The following is an 8,677-nucleotide window of genomic DNA, read 5'->3' as shown; positions in this document are numbered from 1 at the left end:
TCGAATTTCGTATCGTCAAGAGGTAGGTGTACATACCTCTATACGTTGTGGGTAGTATCATGAAATCCAATCCATGAATATTTTATTCCAGAAACCATATCATGTAGATACATGTTGTCCAAGCCATTTTTTTTTTGAAATATTACTAGCTACATCGATGTTACGATTATTCCATCACAAGGCTCCAGTGAGCTGGGAGAGAGAGAGAGAGAGAGAGAGAGAGAGAGAGAGAGAGAGAGAGAGAGAGAGAGAGAGAGAGAGAGAGAGAGAGAGTTCACATGACCGTTCACGTAAATTAATGTGTTCGTGTCTATAGAAGGGCTGGGAACAAATACAATACAACTGGAATTCAATCCATTTCCAAACATATGAAGCTTTACTATCGATAGATCATGTAATATCCAACTGAAAATTTATGTAACTAAGGTTCACCAACATACAAGTCAAACTCAACACGAGTCCACGCCGAATGCTCATCCACCACATGTTTTCTTGTATAATACAGACATTTTTAGACAAAGTAGAGAGAACAACGCTAAATGGGTTGGATGTGGATATAAATATGGTACAAGGCAGTATATGCATGCACTATACATTTAGGAACAAAAAATACAGTTACAATGTGTCTGAGGTTGGGCATTGAGCCAGCTATTTGCATGCTACCTATGAAGATTTTGCTTCCCATCATGGTCAACACATCACTTATGCCCAATCGGTGCCATCAAGTTAACATATGACCCAACCTAGACGATGGTCCTGGCCCTCCCAAAAGGACAAGCAGACTGCAGGGCACCAGTGCCTGATAGGTCTTGGTATCCGCCTGCGGAGAAGCAACCATCATGGAAGCACAAACAAATGAAGATGAAAAATATCTAGAAAATAATATTATCCCAGTAATTCTAAGTTTTTTGTTAAGATCATTCTGCTCGTGTAACGCCCCGGATTTCCAAAACAAAGCTAAGTTAAAATTTTCATGGATTTCTTTTTTTTTTCTTTGCAGCGGAACTTAGAAAAGCTTTTAGCAGCGGAATAAGACGATAATGAGTCGTCGGTTTTAGAAAACTCCGAGCACGTTGCAGGTATGTGGCCAAGCAACTCATTGACCACCAAGGTGTTCCATTTTATCGAAAGCACATGTTTATTACAACACTACTGCTTAGAAAAGCAGTGAAGGTTCAATAAAAAGGAAGCAGTATAACTCTGTCTAGAGAAACCCTGGAACTTGATGCCGCCTTGCTCCGCATATCGCCACGCAGGTGCAACACCTGAAATCCCCATTAAACGGGGTCAGAACCACTGATTGTCTGGTAAGTAGGCAAACACCTATCTATTCAACTCAAGTAAATGCATAGACCACTCAGGGTCGCAGTTCGTAATACGACGCTCAAGCCTCCATGACTTAGCGTATATCGCAAAAGCCTCATCAGGGCTATGAGTTGAACATCCACGCAAGTCGTCATGACTTCGCATAAGCCTCTTCAGGGCTGTGAGTTAGAATAACCTCTTAAGTCTCTACGACTTAGCCTTGACTTCCTCAGAGTCACGAATGGATGTCTAGCTCAAGCCTTTATGCTTGGCACATCCGTATCCTACGAATCTAAGGACAGCTCTCCGAGCTTCACTTAGTCGTACGGATATCAATGGGGTTCTTTCCCAATCGGTCCAGTAGTATACCGACCATGACATCTTCACAAAGGTTATGCAGGACTGACTCAACAACGTCATCCACTCATACATTCAAAGTAGCGTTGTACCTAAGCTAATGCTTTGTTTCGATAATTGTACCTCCCCCTGGGCTTAGGGGACTCATATCTGGGCGACAACGCGACGATCTGGGGGTTGATTATTCTATGTATTTTAGATACCCCAGAGGCTTGTTGACCCCATCCCCCTAGTAGGACGGTACAGCATACCAGAAGAGATCCTTACTAGGTATCCGAATGCATTCTGCTACTGCAGTAGTTGGGTTCAATCCTTAGATATTTAAGGATAACCACGACCTCCATACCTCTGAGTGACGAAGGCCATCAATGAACTCTATCAGGTTCGGGTGAAATATATGTCACTCAAGGCTGCGCCATCACCGTCTTCCTCGGTGAGAAATTCTGAAAGGGGCCTGCCGGTCTTACAATTACTTGACGAACATTGCATGCCTATAGGGCAGCCTTTGAGAAGTATGTACCCGACCCCAATCAACCACACAGTTTTCACCGTGGAACAAAGGTTTTATTCATATGCATGCTTAACTCTGCTCTCGGCACTTCGGCCTTGACGAGCACTTCACCTCTTTCGGTGGAAACAACACACTCCGGCTCAGCGGCCCTTACGAGTCTGGTTGTCTGATAATTCTTAATGAGCATGCACATGACTCGATCTCTACGGATCGGCTACTCGGCGTATCTTTACGCAACGAGCTCAGGACCTTGTCAAGGCGCTACCACTACTTTGGCGCAACGGCTCTTACAAGTATGATCCCCTTGCAGGTGTCAGGGAGACGAGTCATTCTGACATCGTTCCAACAAAGGACATCATTGTGCCACTTAACTGGTTTTGGCAGTTCTTCTGCCAACCATTCTGTCAACACCTTCTCTGCTCTATCGGCAGTGGTGCGACGAACCTTTCTACATCGTAGAAGGCGTTCCATAACTGGGTAGCACTTCTGCTACGTTCTTTTTGAGCCATTCTTAGCTCCTTCAGGAATTTCAGCAACACTTTCTCTCTTTTACGGAGAAAGCGTGCGTTTCTTTTATCCATTTCAGCGGCATCTCCCCTCTTTGGTGAGAAATCGCTACGCTTAACTCGGGAAATGGATGTGCACCGTTGTGCGTACTTTGCATCCATCAAGGTTGTAGGAACCTTGGGCCATAGCCAGGCCATACGTAATTGATTTAGTCTTTACGTAAAGAGCATTTTGCCAAAAGGCGAAGCCTTTCCAATAGGGGCTTCATTCGTCAAGCAGAATCTTGTACGAGGAGCGGTAAGGGAATCGCATGGGCGATTTTGGAGTTGATTTCCATTTGAACGCTCACTTACGCGCCATATATGTAATATAAGCAGAAGCCTGTGCTTTATACAGCGGCGGCGTAAAGGAAATGCATATACTATTGTTCAGGGTGTGTAACTGAACGAAATATTCTACATATATAACAAAGCAGAAGCCTTGGCATCGTTCGACGCGACGGCGTAAGTAAATGCATAATCGGAAGTGCAGTAATCGGAAGTACAGAAAGCAGGGAGCCTTGGCATCATACGACGCGACGGCAAAGGTAAATTACATGGCCTGTGCGATATAAGACGCGTCGGCAGTATCAGCAGATATACACCTAGATCTGTATCCAACGATAGTTACGAGGCGAGCGAGTGAACACCAAAGTGTCCTAGAGGGCTCAACCAAGAACTGGGGTGAGATACTATTTTGAAGAACGCATATACTGCGTATTCGAACATATATATCCGACGATAGTTACGAGGCGAGCGCGTGAACACCGAAGTGTCCTAGAGGGCTCAACCAAGAACTAAAGCAAGATACTACTTCAGAAAGTATATGCTATATACAAACATTCAAATACTTGAGAGAGATGGTTTAATGAAGCGAACTTACTTCAAATCGTGGAAGAAACGGCTCCGGGTTGCTTCGTTGGCTTTGAGCCTTCCTTCGAGAGGTCAGGCTAAGTCAGATGAAGCTGACTTAGTTGAGAAAGAGGTAGAGTAGGTCAAGCTACTCAACCTAAGTGGTTTGAACCAAACAGGGTTCGGTCCAAGTCAACTGGGTTCAGCAGGTTCGAACTCAACCCAAGTAGGCTATGTCTGGGTTCAGAAATCCAAACCAAAAGTTGGACTAAAAAGGACTTTGACTTTGACTTCCAACCCAACTAGGTTCAAGTCAAGTCAACTGGGTTTGAGCTAGGTCAGGTGAGTTCAGACCTAGGTCAGGTGGGTTAGGACCAGGTCAGGCAGGCTCAGGCTAAGTCAGGCAGGCTCAGACCAGGTCAGGTGGGCTCAGGTGGGCTAGGCTAGGTAGGGGAGGTTTGGAAAAGGAGGAGAGAGAGAGGGCTAGACGATTTTTCAAAGAAGAGGGGCTCCTCTATTTATAGATTCTGAAACTTGAGCCCCAAGTTTCAGAATTTCCATTTTAGTCCATAGCTTTTTTAGAAATTCCTTTTGATCTTATCCATCTGACTGTTTGATCTTATCCATCTGAGATATTTCCATGAGATATTTTCGTGGGTCCCACCGGATATTTTCTGAAGAATATTTATGTGGGTCCCACCAACATTTTCGTGGGTCTTGCAAAAAAGTTGAGTTTTCGGCATTTTTTCCGAAAAATTTTGAGTAGACCATTATCTTCGTATTTATGCAACTAAAAAAGTTGGCTCGCAGGAATCTCTTGATTTCGAGCAGAGAGGAAGTTATGATCTCCAGAGCGTTTGAGCATATATTCGTGAAGATACGAATATCCTAAGTATATCTGGGTCGCAGGAATCGGTTCGATTCGCTTTACGGTAAAAATGCTATTTTTCACTGAAGAATGCCTCAGGAATTTATTCAAAGTTATCTGAAAAATTGCGGGTCTTACAGCTCGGGCTCAGGTACCCCAGACCCGTGCCTAGGTGATGCGACACCTATATGTATTAGATTACTCGGATATATGTACCATGATACATATAAAACTTTCAACCTGATTTACCTGAATGTAATGGTGTATATATCTTATTTAGAAAATATATTGAAAATCTATACAATCATTATAATAAACTAGCATAGTGATTCTTTGTTAACTATGAAAAATGGAGAAGCCATGAGACACGGCTACTGCATTTTGCCTTTCATTTTATATTTATATGCTAGTCATATTAGAAACTTCACAAAATTGGTTGTATCCCTATATCCACAACCGTCTCCATGTAATTTAGATACCAAGGTTGCTATTGGAGGAATTGGAGATGCTAGAGTGCTATGTCATCCTACTGTAGGATTCAATTGGACAGTCCTACTACCGATGCATGTGAAAAATAACGAGGATAGTCAAATTGTGGGTTGAATCTATTGACCTTGGTTAGCATTGGTGTCAAGCCTACGGGTGAGCCTATTGGCTCGCATCTTGGTGCTGAGTAAGAGTGCACCACTTTGGTTGATTACAAAACATGTGGTTGTATATTGAACCACATGGTGTGTGTGTGTGTGTGGGGGGGGGGGGAGGGGGGTCATATCATGATGCAGGTAATCCATGGTTATTCGAAATACTACGACATGATAGGGATGCCGGATCCTTCGAACAATAACACTAAACATAAATAAAATAATGATTAATAAGATGAAAGATGGGTATACCGAAAAGGGTGTATGTTACCAATTTCCATCGGGTCTCTGGGTACACCACGACGGTGTATGTTACTGGATTCTCGGGTTCTGGGTACACTGGATCACAGTGTATGTTACCAGACCCATGGTCAACTTTGGAGAGAGTGGGTGGTACACACTACATTCTTATGTTGTGAGAGCGAGGCGTCTCACCCTGTCCCCAGTTCTTGAAGTTAAGGGACTAGGACTACCAGTGAGTCCTAGGTGGTAGATCTGAGTCTTCTGCAGAAGAGATGGGTGCATTCAGTGTTAGTTACTTGCCAATTGGGGGCCTCTCTCGGTCGAAAATGGTTCCTTCTTGGGGTATCCGTACGACTAATTATACAGGGTATTATATAATGAACCCCCGTATAATCTTGGTCTGCTACGATGTCAAGTGACTGTGTGTACCCACAAAGTTAAGAATGGAATAAAGAACAAGAAAATACAAATGTTGTGACAAATGAAAAGATAGGGATCTAAGCAAAATAGAACTTAGAAATTGAACCCATAGGATCACACACATAACATGATGAGTTAGTTCATGTTGCTTATGTGTTAAATATAAAAGGCAAAGGTACGTTGAAGGAACATTGAATTCCCTATTAAATTATGTTTCTTATATACCTGTTCACATGACACTACACACTGATGTATAGAACTGTACTACTTACTCATAGAGGATTAGTCTGATTCCTTTTTGGTTTACTGTTTTTCAGGTGAGAATACAAATGAACTATTAGAGTGAGGGCAACGACTTTGTCAGGGGAGGTCATGGCACTACTACTTTTCTGTTCATTGTTTTTGGATAATTGGGCTTATGATGAAATAAACTTTGATGTGATGAAATAAAACTTGACGTAGCTTCCCATTTGTTTATCTGAATGTTCTTTAAAAAAAAAAAAACTATTAAATTTTCTTTAAAGATGATCTTTTTAGAACAAGAATTAGAAATTAAAAATAAATCATGTTCAAAAGAAACGAGAAAACCTTTGTCATATAATTGACTAATAGATAACAAATTATGCATTAATCCATCTACTAAAAAAACATTTTCTATCAAAAATTTTTTTTTATTACAAATATTACCAATGCCGATTACTTTCCCCTTACTATTATCACCAAAGGTAACAATTCCTTAATCATTTGAAGTGTAGAAAATAAATCCGGCCTTCCAGTCATATGTTTGTAATAACCGTTGTCCAAGATCCACTTGTTCCTTATTTTGTGTACCTACAACAAAATTGGAAGACAAAACATTTGACCCCTTTTTATATTCGGGTCCATGAGAGTTAGTCTTAGGAATCCAAATCTATTTGGATTTTGGTTTCCTTTGAGAATAATTACTCTTTTTATCATAAAATGATTTAGCATTTCTATAATGATAAGATGAATAATCATGTCTAGGCTTATATGCATTGAAAGTACCATGATGTGATATGTTTCTACCATGATATACATGTATAGAAAACTGAGTTCTTTGAACCAATGATTGAGAATTTTGACTTTGATTCTTTACCACATAGTTTGGTCTGTTTTGAGTATCAAAGAAACTATATCCCAATCCAATTTTGTTAATCGAGCATTTTTGAAAACCAATAAGTTTTTCTAGATTTTCTTGACCATTATTGAACTTAGTCACTATAGAAAGAGGACCATTAGATTTTTCTTTTAAACTGGATATCACTTCTTGTAAGACATTGGTTCTAATGCCGATTTCTTTTATCTTAGATGCTTGAAAAAAGTTTTCTTTATTGAGATCTTCCATCTCTTGAAGTAATAAATTGTTCTTGGAGTCTAGAGTCAATTTTCTTGTTTTCAACTATTTTTTTTTAGAACTTAGACTCTTAATTTTAATATATAAATCATTAAGAGCTTCTAATAAGTCATTATAATCAAATTGACTTACCGTGTCTTCTTGTGCTATAAAGCACATGTTGGCAACTTCTTCATTTGATTCTTCATCGCAAGAAGAGTCACTTTCATCCCAACTTGCTTGAAATGCCTTTTTTTTCTTAAACTAGTCCTTAGGCTTGATTTTGAGAAGAAGACAATCTCTTTTGATATGTCCAGCCTTTTTGCAGTTGAAACATTTGACTTCATCAGGATTTCATGGTTCAATTTTTTTCAACTTTCTTTAGAATCTTTTCCTTTTGATGAATCTTTTGAATTGCCTAATGATACAGGCAATATCTTCATTTGAATTTGAATCTTCAGAGTCTGAAGTGGCTTTGAATGCAAGAGATTTCTTCTTTGGTTTTTCTTTTTGTCTATCTTAAAGTTGATCTTGATATACCATCAAATTACCAACTAAATCTTCAAGAGAAAGGGTGTTTAAATCATTGGCTTCCTTTATTGTTGTTGTCTTTCTCTCCCATTTAGGAGTTAAACACCTTATGACTTTTTTAATTAAATCCACTTGCGAATATTCTTTTCCAAGAGATTTGAGAGTATTAGTAATATCAGTCATTCTAGTTAGCATGTCAGAAATTGATTCATTTTGCTTTGTTTTAAATAACTCAAATTTATGAACTAAAGAGACAACTTTAGATTTCTTTACATTTGATGTACCTTTATGAGTCACGAAAAGAGTTTGCTAAATTTCATTTGCAGTAGAACGTTGAGAGATATGATTGAACTCTACTTTGTTAATGGCACAATATAGCACATTTATAGCTTTATCCTTGAGTGAAGCAGTCTTTTTTGCTTCATCGGTCCACAGGCTGAAATCAATTGATGATGCTTAATATTTTTTTGAAACGACTCTCCAAATTCTAAGAGCCATAGATTGTAGAAATATTGTCATTCTTACTTTCTAATAGCCATAGTTTGTTTCGTCAAAGAGAGGAGGACGAACTGAGGAGCATCCTTCTTTGTGCTGAGAAGATGATGTTGTCATGCTAGATGATGGTAAGATCAAAAGATAATAAACCTTGCTTTGATACCAAATAAAAGTGCTGTAGGATCGATGCAACAAGCACTAGAGGAGGGTAAATAGTGCTTTTAATCTTCGTATTTGAAATTTTAAGGAATTTGAATACTGCAAAGCAATCACACACAAAGAACACAAATTTTTTATCCTGGTTCCGTCTTCGAGACCTACATCCAGTCCCCAAGCAAACCCCCTTAAGATTTATACTATCACACTTGTGTCACCAAAAGATCAAACAAACCAAAACCGGTCCTACTTTCAGCAACAACCCCACTGAAAGCAAACTTCTCTTTTAAACCAAGGAGACTCTTTCATTTTACAGAAAAATTGAAATAACCAACTTACAATCAACCTATGAGCCTTTCTTATGAATGCAAATGGTGTGGAATAGGCTTCTAAGGCCGC

This window comes from Nuphar pumila, chromosome 10 (genome assembly GCF_984573655.1).
Source record: "Nuphar pumila chromosome 10, dmNupPumi1.hap1.1, whole genome shotgun sequence".
Taxonomy (NCBI): Eukaryota; Viridiplantae; Streptophyta; class Magnoliopsida; order Nymphaeales; family Nymphaeaceae; genus Nuphar; species Nuphar pumila.
The sequence above is the reverse complement of the archived record's forward strand: the minus strand, read 5'-3'. Positions refer to the sequence as shown.